Raw genomic sequence first — 15,393 nt, forward strand, 5'->3', positions numbered from 1 at the left:
GTTTTTTCTAGGCTCTGTCTGACAGGTTTCTTTTTATGGCCAGGTGACGGTGGCAGGGGGGAAGTTCTGCTACAGTGACATGCTTGACAGTGGGTTTGTGATTTTCCTTATTGTATTTATGAATTTTTATTTATTTAGATCATCACCTATTCAGATAGATGAGCCTACTATAAATATCAATATATGGAGTTTTTTGACATGTTCTAGAAATGGAGTTTGAGGGTCTGACCTAAAGACCACTCAGAAGTTCATCCTGCAGCAGTCACCATCTGTCTGGGCACACATTTATCTAACCTTGAGAAATTCTTCTGCCATCTAGTATTTGCCACAACTCAAAGCACTTAAAAAAAATCTACAGCAGAAATTTGTTTGTGTTTACCTACTAGAGGGATTACACTTTAATTTGTGTCAAAACTAAGGCTTATGGAAGAATAGCTCTTAAATAAAGCTGTTAATATAACAGCCGTTAATAAAATAAAAGTTTTGGACAATTCATTATCAATACACAAGGAGCAGCTTTGGAATGTCTTTGTTGAAGGAAAAGAGTGCTCCTAACGTATGCTAGGGAAGACATATATAATCTTTGTGAGTATGTGTATGCATAAAACCCAGTAAATTGCAATCAGGTTGTGTCTGATCATTATTGTGTAGGTCCCACCACACTTGAAGAGACAACAGAGTTGCTTTCTTATTAATAGCATTCCTCTGAATAATCCAGTTTACCATGAAAAAACACATGATCAATCTCAAAATGTTCTAAAGGTTCCAAGAATTTGAAACACCAACTTTCCTATTCAAAGAACACCAGCTGTGGTTCAGCATTCTGAAAAGTCTGGACTTTGTAATGAAAGCTTATATTGTCACCCAAAGAAAACCAATTATTTGAAGCTTGCACATAGATTCAGTATTCCCCTCACAAAATAAGAATTGTAATACTCTGAGCCACAGGAAGGCAAGGTAGCTTCCATGGAAAAATTATTTTTGAAAGAAACTAAGTAACCTCGTGAGTTCTGTACTTCAATGAAATGCTAAATATTTTTAAATTAAATCCTTGGTAATTAATGGAGGCTTGAATAAAAGATAAACGGTACTCAAACAACCCTAGTCAAAACAGCAGTAAAACTTGTATTTTTAGCAGAACCTGTCTAAATCCAAAGGTTGCTTTCCTTACTGAAAACAAATCCCTACTTGCTTCAATACATAGCTCTTTGCAACTAAGTCCTCTAGGGGTTTCTTAAGGGATGTCTCAGTTTAATTATAGTCAAGGCTTATATTTTATAGAGGTGTAACGTTATTAAACATTAACTGTATTGTTGTCTGCATTGTTATATTCTTCACCAGCAATGCAGGAAGAAGCAAAGTGTTTCTTCCCTGTGGGCCAAAGGGGTTTGAGGTCTGACCTCACTTTATGGCATGTCCCTCCATGAGGCACTAATGGTGTTTTTGTTTAATGCTGTCTGTTTTGTTGGGGCAGGGAAAGATTAGGGAGGACCTCAGTGGATTAACAGCATCCCATTTGGAAACCAAGGTTTCACAAACCTTCCTAAACTATATTGGGGGGTTGTGCTTGGTTTTATTTTTTAAGTAAACGATGACTGGCTTAATGATGAATTATCTGGAAAATGTATCTCATTTTCACATAAGCATTGTGGAATTGCAGACCCTGTCACTGGCATGGTGTTATATAAAAATGATGAAAAATATTTTCTAGATTTTCTCTATTGTAAATAAGAGCCTTAGGAAATGCAGGTGGTTGTTGCTGCTGGCCGAGAGAAAATTATTATTGTTTCTAAATAAGCACCCAACAAATCCTAGCCAACAGAAGGAGCTCCACAGAAAAATTGTCTGAGTTATTGAAAATTGCAAATCTCACCAGTCCATGATGATAAATGGAGGTTTGGTAGTACCATGTATTAAGTTAAAGAAAAAAGTGCAGAATTTTTTTCCTCACATCTGTCAGGGGACAAACATCATGCAGTTAACTAGAATTTTGGGTTAGGGTGTCATTCAGCCTGGCACTGCCCCTTCAGGGTTGTTTCACTTCCAATGAAACCGCTGGTTTTTGCACGTGTTTTATCTAAAACATTCCCAAAACAGGGGGAGATGCCACCTGTTTCAAACTGGAGTACAGGAAAGCTAGTAAGACTTGCAGGAAATTCTTGTTTGTGCAGCTTGAAATAAAGTTAGAAATGGAGAAAGCATAAAAAAACCACAAGCAAACCTGTACTTAAATAACAGTTAAATAACATCTACAACAGTAGGTGACAATTTCCTCTATTTTAGGACAGGATAGATGTCAATGAAAAGAAAATAAGCCATGTCCAAATTAAACATAACATAACATTGTGGTTTTTGGCACAGGGGTGAAAGCTCCTGGATGCTTGATGCAGTGCCAGTATCCACAGCTGATAAACTGGAGGGGCTTCCAGAGAGGCTATAACAATGATCTTTATCCTGTATCTTTCCATGGGAATGAAAAATTTTAGAAGTTTTTATATCCAGAAGACAAAATTGTAAGATGCAAGAATGAAGAGCAAATGAGATAAATTCAGAATGGAGCAAACAGCAAAATTTATTCTTTCATCACTGTCTTTACTGCTTAATTTATCACAATTTGCAATGGATTCCCCATTATTTGAAAATTTTAAATTATTCCTAAAAAGAAAAATATTAATAAAATTAAGCTAGGATCTAATTCAGGGAAGTAGCAGTATTACTCTACATAGCCAGAACGTCACTTCAGACTTCACAATCCATTAACCAGGTTCATGGAGGTGAAACACAATTGTTGTTTAGGAAGTGGAAAAATTACCCATCTATTATCACCTGCAGTGAGGAAAAATTTCTTCTTAAATAAAAAAAAAGGTTTATCCACAGAAAAAAGAACATGGCTTCTTGTACCATGGTTTTCCCACGCTTTTAAGAGGTATCTAGTGTAGAAGCCAGATTGCACCACTGTCCCTTAAGTGTTGGTATTTTTGGTTGAAAAGTTGGCAATCCTAGTAAAATAAGGGGAGTCATAAGATTGAGGAAGTTATAATGATTTTCAGCAGCTACAAATGCGATGAGAACACACTGTTATTATTCATCCTGATTTAGGCAGGCATTTGCTCCTGAAGGATTGAAAACAAATAAGAACTGGTTCTATTTTACCCTTGGTAATACTAAAAGGTGAAGTGAGAGACACTGTTGAGGGATAGGTGCTGCTTTACCATTTTTGGACACCCACACAGAAATTCCTGCATTATTGCTGTTCCATCCCTAGTTTGCGTCTCTTAAGTGGAAAAATCAAAAGAAAAACACCAGCAACATGGGAAAACAGCAAAGAAACATGTGAGGAAAAATATGTAAAGTAGTATAATAACCACTGGGATGGGGGGTGAGAAAAATTAGTTGAAGACTTGTATAGGGAAACCAATAAGCAGAGGCACTGAAATGAGGCTGGAATGTGCACACTGGGAGTTCAGGGAACTATTATAATACTATAAATAGTAAAACATAATATATTATATAATAAATACTATAATATAATACTATTATAAAGTATTTTTAGTGATCCACTTTAACAAAACCAAAAAAATTTTCAAAACACCACTATATGGCAGAATGAGGACATAGGGGAGAGGTATTTCTCTCTAATCCATCCTTTATTTCTAATATTTTCATTCTTATCCATCAAATACTCCAAAATCTCAAATTAATTTTTATATTGTATTTTAACACATACACAAAAAAACCTACAACTGAAATTACACTAGAGCTCACCAATGATTTTAAAAATATTATGCAATTAGCAGAGGTCACAAATTGGTATCAGACAGAAATTTAGAACAAACTGAACTGGAGATATTGACACCATTATTACAATCATAAGGAATACTCTGGGTTATCTAAAATAAGCACCTTTTTTTTTAAACACAGGAGTTTCAAAGAGTATTCATAAATAATTGCAGAGTCCTCATATGTGTATCATTAGTTTCTCAAGTTCCACTTGTATTGAAGGATCTGCTGCTGTCAGTGTAAACAAGCATGGGGGTAAATGTTCAGCAGCCCTGAGTGGAGCTGACAGTTCTGCAGCAACTGCTGGTAGCTTTTCTGTATCCTAAACTCAGGGACTCAAAATAGGTGCAATTCAAAGCTACTAATTTTGTATTTTTCTATTCACAGACTCCTTCATACTAATTTGGAAGTCCATAAACATTGAAATTACTACAAAACACAGGCTTGGGGTTTTTTTTAAAATTATTTTCTCTTATTTCATGCCTAAACTCAACAACTTAGTGCCACGGCACACAAGTGTGGCGGCGTTGTGGCAGTTTCCCTCCCCTCACAGTAAAACTGCAAAGCCAGCTTCCAAACTTGGAATATTGAACAGAGCAACAGCAAGGAAATGGCAACTCTCACCTGAGGAAACAACAGTAGCAGAAGTAATAGCCTGTCTTGGTACATTTATGTGGAGAAATAGCTTTTGATAGGTAGACAGAGGGAGACCTTCTGTCTTTATGCTGTGATCATTTGAGCAACACCTGACTTACAGCAGTTTGCAGCTGATAATAATGAGTGCCTCGGGCAGTGTGGTGGCAAGAGATGATGGGAAAGACACGGTGCAATTACAGGCCCTTCTAGAGCAGAAAGCAGACAAACTGAAGGAGAGTTGGATGTGACTGGGGGTGAGGGGAGAAATCAATAATTTGGTGGCGGGGTAACAGAAAATTAATGGACTTGGGAGGATGAAGCAATTGATTGTTTAATAGGGAAGCTGATGTTGCCACAGAGTGGGTTTGGAACATATACATTTTTCATAACACTAAGATGCAAAGCCTTTCTGCCAGTGCACATATTCAAGAGCACTGGTTGATTAATTTATTTTTCCCCAATAAGGATATTCATCTGGAAGGCTGGTGACCATTATGTGGAAAGCAAATGTATTGTTCTTTTATTAACACAATCATTTTTGCATCATGTTCTCCATTCCTAAGAGGGACTCTGAACTTCCAGTAGGCATTATCCTCCACCATATTTGTATCTCTAACTCTGTTAACTGAAGTCAGTTTAACACAGTAACAAACAGTTCAAATGTTTCAGCTATTTCTCTATACTACCATGACCCCTACTGTAAGTATTATAATTATCTTGGAAATCATCAGGTATCAGAACCAAATTAGGCAGCATATGCATTACTTCACATAGCATTTAAAAGGACATGATTTGCATGTGTTTGCTCTGGGTTATTTGACTTTTCAGATAAGTTACTTCTAGTAGGAACTTCTCAAGCTATAAATACAGCCAGCATCTCTGCATATAAACTCTGTGTGCATATTCACTTTGGAAATCATTGAAAACTTTCACCCTGATATGTATTACATCTGTTCAGCAGCTTCTATAGTAAAGTCGACTATGTTAATTATTTTTGAAGATTAATTGAAATCAAAGAAATGCTTTAGTATATGAACATGTAGAGATCTTTTCTACCTTGGAAGTACAAACACTTTTCCTTATTTTAAAAAATATACATTCCACTGTTGGAGTTATTTTCACTATGCATTTACTTTTTAAAGGAAATTGCTTTTAAAGAGGCAAATGATATTACAAAGAAACAGAACAGTGGTGTTGAGCATGCAGACAGATTACTTCTGAAGAGCTTGAATGGAAAACTTAATTATGGTCTGAGTTAGGAGATGCTCCATGAATTAATTTTTACTCTGTTCCTGTAGAAGCCAGGAAAACATTCAGCCTGAGGGAGAAATCATCTTACTCTCTACCTCCACTGGGTCTAGAATAAATTGTCTGATTTTTTACTTTAGTGCACCTAACCCCAAAGGAAGGGGAAAGACATTACTGATTACAGAGAGTCAGGTATGGCTCAAAGCTGTCCAAATCCTCACACAGCCTTAACAGCCCTCTGTGCCTTAGCTTGCCTTTCTTATTTACCAGAGCTCAGTGATGCTGCAATAATGAAGCATTAATGTAAAATTCAGTATTTGGAAATGTAGACAAAGGGCACAGAGGTACAAACAAGTGGCATGAAGCTCAGTCAATAAAAGCTGTAATTGTCACTTTGCTTTATAAAGCTCAGGAACATTATAGAAAGACTTAGAATTACCCAGCACTTCCCCAGATGCCTTTGTTTTTTCTTTCCACAATAATAATGTTTGTCTTCCAATAGTTTTTCTTCCACCTTTATCTATGAAAACTCCTATGAGGCTTGGATGTGCCCTTGTTCTTTGGGAATAAACCAGCTAAGGATCAGTTGCTACAGCACAATTCCCTTATTTCTTCCAGTACCCCATGAGATGAATACTGGAATATTCACATTCCCAGTGCGCCCAGTTCAGTGAAACAGCTCTGACCACCAATAAGTTCATATGTTAATATAAATGCTTTCCTCAATACTTTTTTTTTTTGCTAATTTTGACTGCAAATGAGGCAGACTGAGCCCTATAACTAAATGACATTAACCAGTATGTTTGTGTGCAGAAAGGCTTTTCCTGATTAAAATTTTTAAAATATATACATTTCCCCTTGCCTACAGAGCTCCTGTGTCACTCTTGTTTAAAACATAACCAAATAATTTTCTAGCATCAGCTCCCACAGCATATACAAATCACAGACAGGCACCCTGAATAAATATACAGTGACACTGGCTTCCCCAAAAGGTCCAATGAGCAACAACTGTAATTCAAATAAGAAAACAAAAAAAAATTAGAAAAAGTCAGAAATGAAATACATTTCTTCCTATAAATACTATTTTCTTCTATTGACAGTTTGCAAATAATTTCAAAGAAAAACACTGATGCTGCTGCCAAATATAGTCAAATATTTCCCTTTCAAGATCAATAGCATTTCTCCTGTTGGCTTTTTTGGAAGAGAATTTGAAAGCAAAATACTAAAATATTGTTGTCTGGTCTTATACTATTAGATGACTTGATAACAATTATTATCAAAAATATAATTTTTGCCTATGTTTCATCACAATTTTCTAAGGAAGAATGCTACCATCTGAAACCTAACAAAAATATGCCCTGAGTTAATTTCAGCTGCAAATTTAGCCAGTTATTCAAGCACGAGGACTAATGACTCAGCTGCAAGAACAAGTATAGGGTAAACCATAGGCTTAAGCATTGGATGATGTGGGTGTTTCATATGCAAAATCTGCATTTAAATCAAGAAATAATGTGACATTTTTAGTTATCTAGGACCTTAGCAAGACAAATAATTTCATCTGCAATAGTTGTAGCTTTTTAAAATGGAATTTCACACTGTAAGAATGGGAATGTTTGAAAATTTTTGACTTTTCTATTTTCCTTGGAAGACAAAAATAAATTTTAATTCTCAGTTACACAGTTCCTGTGTTTTAACTAAATTCTGACCCAGAATAAGCAGCACTTCCACTGGGCATCTCTATATTAATAAATTTCATAAATGATACTGGAATCCTTGATATTAAGCCCTTCCTTGGTCATCTCAAGCTAAAAAGTACTAAATTTTCATGAAATAAAAGATTTATCTCTACAAGTAGGACTCCTCTCAAAGAGGATAATATTCAGCAGATGTCAGTCTGAGTTCAGGATGGCTCATAAAGCCAACTTCCAATTGTGCTGCTGCAGGAAGGATTTGAGTTTGTTTCCTGCAGCAAGAAGTGAGCCACTGCTATTTTAATTTCTGTACCAGAAAGTTCTGTTTTGACATCTAAATTATTGGAGCATGTTGTTTCAGAGCAAAAAGGAGACTACTTGATTTATAAATGAAAGCTGGCAAGCTGAGGAGACACTGACAGAAACGATTGCTTTAGTCATCACGGAATATGACATTCTTGCATCCAGCATGTATTTTTTGGAAACAAATGTAGGACAAAATCCCACATGATTACGTAGGCTGAAAGCATTTTTTAAATATCATAAAACACGTGGATGAAGTGGAACTGATTTGTTTAACTTTTTTAAAGCTTTTGACAATATTTCTTCCCAGAGGCTATTAAATGAAATACAATTTTATTGAAGCCCTAACTAATAAAATGAATTTATTTTTAAAAGCATTATAAATGTCCAAGAAATGTCTTGGCCAATGAGCTGGTCAGAAAACTGGAAAGCACAAATTAGAAAAATCACCTTCACTATGAAAATTAAATCTGAGAAGGGATAGGGATGTGGAAAAGAAATGCATGTAATGTGACAATCATGTGTGTTGCAGGAGAAAAATGAAAACAAAGACCCAAGAAAGATCAAAATGAAGACTCTGTAAGCTTTCTTTTATTGGAATTTCACAGCTTTTCTTCTGGCTGTTTGTTTGAGCTAAGTACTTTACAGAATGCCTGAAACTCCAATACTTGGGGTCTAATACCATAGTTAGTATTAATTGTTAACATATAAATAATTTATTGCAAAAGCAAGCTAAGCAACCTATATTGAGTATTCATATAACATTATCTATAAAAACTGCTATAACTGACTTTTCCTTCAATATCTGCAGAAAATTAGAGCTTTTGGTATTCTAAACCAGAATCCACTAGTTTACATTTACTGAACAGTAATTATTTTGTAATTGGGGATTTTCTCTGTATTAAAATAGTTTTGGCTACAGCTCTGCATCAGGGCAGCTCCTTCACCACTGCTCTGGTTTCCTGTTGGGTGAGACACACGGTGCTGCTCCTCACTCTGAGGCTGTTTGTTTGTTTTCAGTGTGACCTGGTAAAAGAAATAATCTGTGAAGCTTCCACCTTTCCATTTGCTGCCTTGTGCTAGTATGGCTGGCTCTGGCTGTTTCAACCCTTGATTGCTTTGCCTGAATAAGTTCAATCTTGCAGCTACATAGTGGCATTAATTTCTACTGGGACCCCAGCAAAATATGGGCAACAAATTACAGAATTAGTTGCATTCAAAGTGTTTGTCTTTGTAATATAAACCAGCTAAAAGTACACAGAAGGTCTGCCTCTGTCAACCTTCCCCAGTGTTGTAGTAATGCCTGGGACTCAAACAGTGACTAGAAATAGTAGCCATTTAGAAAATTTAGCAACCATATGTTGTTTTTAATTTACCTTAAGATAATGAATGTGTGATTTATGTTTGCCTTTATTATTAAAATTTTACTACTGATAAAAATATTACTAAAACCATTCGTGTGATCCAGAGTGAAGGGCATAGGCTGTGGACCCTGGCACTTACAGACCTTGGAAAACAGGAAGTTTATTCTTTTGTGTTAATATATTCAGCAAATGTAAGAAGTTCTAAAAGCAATTTGTAGGGATAGAACAAGTTTATTATTAAGATTTTTGATGTTTAGTTTTGATTACTTGGATATCTTTAAGCCTTCATTTATGAAGATATCTTCCACTGCACTTTTTTTTCTGTTAGAATTCTAATTAAAAAGAAAGCATTAAAGAAATCGAAGGTTTGTTTACCTTTGCAGTGAAACAACTTAAAGTGGAAAAAAAGACAGTATGAATACATCCTTTTTTTTTTTTTTTTTAATATGAAAGGGATTGGGGGAATTTTATGTACCTATTCTCCCACGTAGTTTAAGCTGTAGGGAGATAGAAAACGAAATATTTTGAATGTTCCTTTCTCCTTCTATAATGTTTTTGTTTTCATTTTGAATAAAATTACTTGGATAATTTGACAGTAATAATATGTTTTAACAAAAAAATATTTAAATGGGTTCCCACCGAAAATCTCCTAATAAGTAATCACTAATACAATTCCAATTATCTCCTTTTGCAGATCCTAAATCTTATTAGCTCTTGTAACTCTTAGAGAGTATTATATCAAAGATAAATTTTTTTTTTCACTCTATGGGTCATCATCCTCTCCAATAGGCATGATAAATGTTAAGGAGGAATTATCAATACTCACTCCATCTAAAAGTGGACTTGTGATAATTTATAGAACCAACAACAAGATTAACAGTTTTCAAGACAGTTCAGATATGCTAGTTTTTAAAATTAGTTTTCTGAAACTGTAATTCAAACAATGAATATGTTTTATACAGCCATTATTGTAGAAAGGAAACAAAATTTCCTATAGTTTGTACTATAGTGTTCTAGTTCCCAGAAGATTTTGGAAGTCAGTGTCCAAACTTCCAGAAAACTGTCATCTCTTATTTGATTCTATTAGTTTTGAGAGTAATCTCTGCTAAAATAGAAGAAAAATAATTTGGAGGCAGATCCTAATTATTTGTAAAGCTTACTCTCTATTGAAATTATGCCATGGGACATGGGGAACTGACTAAATACAAATACTTCATAAAAAAAAGATCTTGCAGACCCTTCTACACTGATCAGAACAGCCCCCATTTCTTGAAGAGCCCTTCCTTCAGTGGATCTGAGGGGGCTGCTGGCTCCTCCTCCCTGCAGTGTGGGAGCAGGAGTCTGCAGAGAGCCCATTAGCTGCTGGCTCTGCAAGCACTCGCTGCTGCATACCAGCTAATTTAGCTCAACACTCCTCTGCCTCGTGTAATGAGACCCTTGGTACTTCCCTGTATGTCATTTCCAGTAGGTTCCCTGCACACCCTCCTCTCAGGGCAGCACAGCTTTCTGTACACACAGAAATAGTCACTGGAGAAGGCTGAGACGCTCTCTATGTGCTTGTTCTCATCCATACTCCAGTGAAGAAGTTCTCACAAGCTTCTATTCCTGATTAAGAATTTTTTATTTGTTCTTTTTCATCCTCAAGCCAAATCATGTACTCAAAAAAGGTTAGATTTAGGCCTTGTTTCATATGGCAAATATCCGTTATCTTCTAGTCAATCTTTTTCCAAAGCATTTTTTTTAAACCAATTGGCAAATGTCCCCCTGCTTGTGTAATTCATGGGGGAAAAGGGAATCATGCAGTTTTGCTTGAAATTTTCTCAATTTAAAAATATCAACTGCAACCTTTGACCCCAAAATATAATTGATATTTACAAAGTATGTTACCAGATTGGGGTTATAACAAACTGCTGTGCAGCCTTAACAAGAAGCTCTGAAACAAATTCTTTCAAAAGTTCCCACTAACACGAGTGGTTGTTAAGCTCAGGGTTTCAGCAGGGGCATCTTCCCAAGAAACACTGACATGGTTTCTGTTGCCAAGTGCTGACCTAACCGATGAGAAAATACCCAAATTTGTTTAACTAATTCTCTATTACAGCTACCCTACTAAATTTACTGATTTTTCTGAGGAGTGGTCTCCTGGCTGTAGTTCAAGGATATAATGATTAGTCCTTAAAACCAAGCTCATTTCAGAATTCACACGGCTCCTGACCCTGTTTCTAAAGATCAAGAGATATGACGGAACATGAAATGCATAAATGAAGAAAACCCTCTGTTCACAGTACTGGAACTGAGCTCATTTGTGTCTGGCACCCCATGAACAGGGTCAGAGATGAAAGCTAAAGTACCCACAAAACCTGTAATGGCCATTGCAGCAGACTGAGGCAACACAGAGGCAGACAGAGAGCAGACAGAATGTTCTTGCAAAAGAAACAGAAATTACCTGCCTTGGGGTGATGTGAATCTGTATTATGTAGAATCTATCAGGTGAAATTCTTGCAGTAAGGTGCAGACACAAAGAGGATTGCTGGATATTTTTTTCCAATGTCTTAGGGACCAATACATTTAATAAGCAACCTGACCAAGAGCTGTATTGCCCACATTCTAGGTTCCCTTTTAGTAAGGACTCTGCATTTACAGAGAAGTCTGTTCTTTTCAACAAAGCAGACCAAAAAAGCCCAGAAGGCAGGACATGGCAGGAACCTAGGAAAGTATATTTTCAAATTGCCTAATTGGCATCTTGCAGTGGTAAGAGAGGGAGATGACCTTGGCATTAGAAAAACTACAGTGTTACCAAAATACAATGGATGTTATAATACAAGAAAAGATGAGACCTGGCATGCTATACAGAGCAGAGAATTTTGAAGTACTGGTATTGAAAACATGAATGTGGAGCTTCAATTTGACATTCTGATTAAAGACAGGAAGTCTTTAATCAGAAAATTCAGTGGAGTACGTAACGAAGAAATGTTAAGATTTGCCTAAAAACAATGTAGTTTTAGCAATTTTTTTTAGCAAAACTGATCAAGGGGTAGCATATTTATGAACAATCCTAGATATAAATAACTGATCGTAGCAAGTTACAGTGAAAAGATGTCACATTTTGTGCATTAATTCTTCATTTCTTTTACTGTGACTGGTTTGACTGACTGTTGGCACAAAAAGAGATGAACAGTTGAGAATGGGGACAGCAGCTCTTCCTTCACAGAAAATGACAATAATTTTGACTTCAGTGTTATAGCTGTTCTTGTGAGGCTTCTTTTCCTGATGTATTATTTAAGTAGATTGCTGAATTGCAGAATGTGATATGGTGACAACAAAGTAAACACATAGTTGTATTCACTGGCCATTAATGAAACAAACTGCAGTACTATGTAAGATGGAAAGATACATTCCAGTGTTAACCCTGGAAGTAATAAAGATGATAACTGAGCTGAAGGATACAGAGGCATATATAGTTATAGTAAAGACAAACCACACAAGATTCACAAGAAAGTCTGTAGATTGGAAAAAATATCGCTTCTCTGCGAAGACCTTTTGTATTGAATCAGGAATATTTGGGTTATTTCTACATGGTAAAAAGTGATGCTGTGCAAAGATGTTCATGCTAATACTAAATGATGTACCACAGTTAAAAGAAACACAAAATAGCCATATTAGTTGTTTTCTGATGTGTAAGTATCAGAATGTAAAAAGCAAGGATATATTACTTCAGTGAAATGCTGAGTTGACACAACAGTGGTGTTTTCCTAATTAGGAAGCATTTCATACAGTTTTTCAAAGCACTGTTTGGTAGATATTCTTTAACTGCATTAGAAAAAAATAAAAAGTCTTTCAAACAGCTATCAGAAATGCTCAAAAGGAAATTCTGCAATGGGGAGAATGCCCTAGGGGAAGGCTGTAGTTCTCACTTCAGTGCTGTCTAGTGCAGTGTGTACCCTGAGTCACACAATGGATGAGTAACTTTGCAGCTTTCTCAGTTCTCCACTAACACTGTAGCTGCAGCTAACCCTGTTAAGCCTAAATAAGACTCCAGAATACAGGAGTAAGCCCATAATGTTAAGAGCATCAGACTTTCTGCTGACACTTAAATGGCTTCCATCATTACAACACCTGAGCATTCACAAATCTGAATGCATGTATCTTTATGACACAATAAAACACAAGAACATTTAAGGTCTCACTCTCTTTCAGGGTACATCTACAGAAAAGAAAGAACAGGAGCAAATGCTCAAATAATCCCTGAATGGTACTAGATTGGATTACTAGAGGCCAGTTCACTCAGTCTCATTTTGCCCTTTGAATCAAAGCTGAGAATACTATGGCAGAAAAAACGTTCAGTTGCCACTTGCATAAGGAAATAGAAAGAGCTAACAACAGCTAATGACAGCAACTTAGATGCTATAAGCAATGATAGATTCAGAAAATAAGGATGTTAAACACTGGGACTGTAGAGCACAAGCTATCAGATGTAGTAACGTTTTTATAGGACTGTGAGTATGAGAGCTGAAAGACAGTCTTGATTCTACTGAAGTAGCAACTTTCATGAGCTAATATGCAAATTTTCTCCACCAAATGGCAACAGAGTGGCTTTGCCGTAAAATCACGAAGTTACTGATGATGAATTTTTCACTGGTGGAAATATCCACTGGTGGCAATTAGAGCTGGAAATCACTAATGGAACTTTGGGTAAGAAATTGGTTTTTATTGTTTACAGCAATGCACGGCTGAAATGCAGCTTGGGTTTTTCAGTTGAATGTTCACAAAATCAGCTGTGGTTCAAGATAGGAAAATTTGCTTATGCATGATAAATATTCCTGATTCAATACAAAAGGTCTTCTCAGAGAAGAGATATTTTTTCCAATCTAGTTTCTTAATATATCTCATCTAAATAAGAAAAATTAATCTTCTTTAAGCATCACTTTAACTACAAGAACGAAATGAGAAGCTGCTATTTACCCAAAGGACACAGCTTAATTACCTTAAGATGAACTGTTTAAAATAACTTGAAGAATATTTAGGACATGTTATTTTAAACATCTCCTACAGTTCATTCCTCTGCATGATAACTTGGCTTAATTACTTATCTCAGTTTTAGTTTCAGATCTGTAAAAAACGGTCTGTTAATTTTAAACATGTATCAGCTTTCACAGTGCCAGAAATGGATAAAATCTGGGATAGTATGGTTGTCAAAGCCAACATTCCCTCTCTCTTTCTGGAGTTCCTAAATCAGCTTGGCCCATGCACTCATCACTGCCTAATTCTATAACCAGACTGGTCAAAGTTTGTTTCTTTTTTTTTTTTCCAAAGTCATCTGCTTCATTCAAGTCACTGGGTGTACAAAAGGCAGGGCAGGTTTCAAATAGCTGGTTGCTGTTTAAATTATCATACTTCCAAAGTTAGAAGAGAACATAGTATTGCACTGATACTATTCACCTCAGCAAAGAATTTCTGCCCTCAAGGTTTCTCTGCATGCTTCTATGTACACAGATGGCAAGTTTCCATCCTTGGTCATTCTCTGGCAGACATTGGTATGTCTGATATACTTGTTGACATAAAGCATAAAATGGGAGACTGAAAATATTTTGAAACTTGGAAGTGTTTATGGTGTACATGCTTCTATATATGCACAAATTACTCATCTATCATTCCCATATAAAATGTGCATATATTTACAAACAGTTTGTTTACACTCATTTCTAGATAAAATTCATTTATGGACCTTCTTTGTATGTTCCTCAAAATCTGGCAAAACAGTAACACATAAATAATGCTGAGACGCAGTGTAAAACCAAGCAGTGATTAGAACATGGGAAACTTGATCTCTAGTTCAGCAGTTTCACAGGAAACAGCTCCAGGTTCTTGCTCTTAGCCCAGTTTTTCTGCAGAAGGGCTGTTAAATATAGAAGAGACACAGAAAACCTTAATTTTCAGTGACTTTCTGTGACTGCAAAGCTCTGGTTACTTGTTTTAGGCTTCAACTTACCTTTCACTGCTTTGAATCACCAAAAAATGAATATGTGATTGTCCTTATTTCCCATCCCACCTCTAATTTTCCCTCTACATAAATTTTAAAATTATTATATAACCATATACATTCATGGAGCTAGATAAAGATTTACCATACAATACAACAGAGGGAGACTCCTGAATCTCAAACAAAACTTGTGGTCTCAAGGTTCCCACAAACAGCTGCCTACATTCCTTTGATTTGAAAAGGTCCTAAAACATTGAAGGTTTGCTCCAGATGCTCCAGACTGTCTGGGCTCCTCTTTGCATGTCCACTTGGTCATGCCCAAGAAGCCAGAAATACTCTGAAGATCCTATGTAGTAGTCAGGTTAAAAACACATAAAAAATTTTCATTAAAGAC

The 15,393-nt window shown here is 36.0% G+C and overlaps 1 protein-coding gene across 1 annotated transcript in view; it reads right to left on the reverse strand.

Annotated features, from left to right (window-relative positions):
- AK5 (adenylate kinase 5) overlaps nucleotides 1–15,393 on the reverse strand; it is an 83,761-nt gene that overhangs the window by 44,410 nt on the left and 23,958 nt on the right. The window lies entirely within an intron of this gene.

The sequence above is a fragment of the Melospiza melodia genome, chromosome 11 (assembly GCF_035770615.1).
Source record: "Melospiza melodia melodia isolate bMelMel2 chromosome 11, bMelMel2.pri, whole genome shotgun sequence".
Taxonomy (NCBI): domain Eukaryota; kingdom Metazoa; phylum Chordata; class Aves; order Passeriformes; family Passerellidae; genus Melospiza; species Melospiza melodia.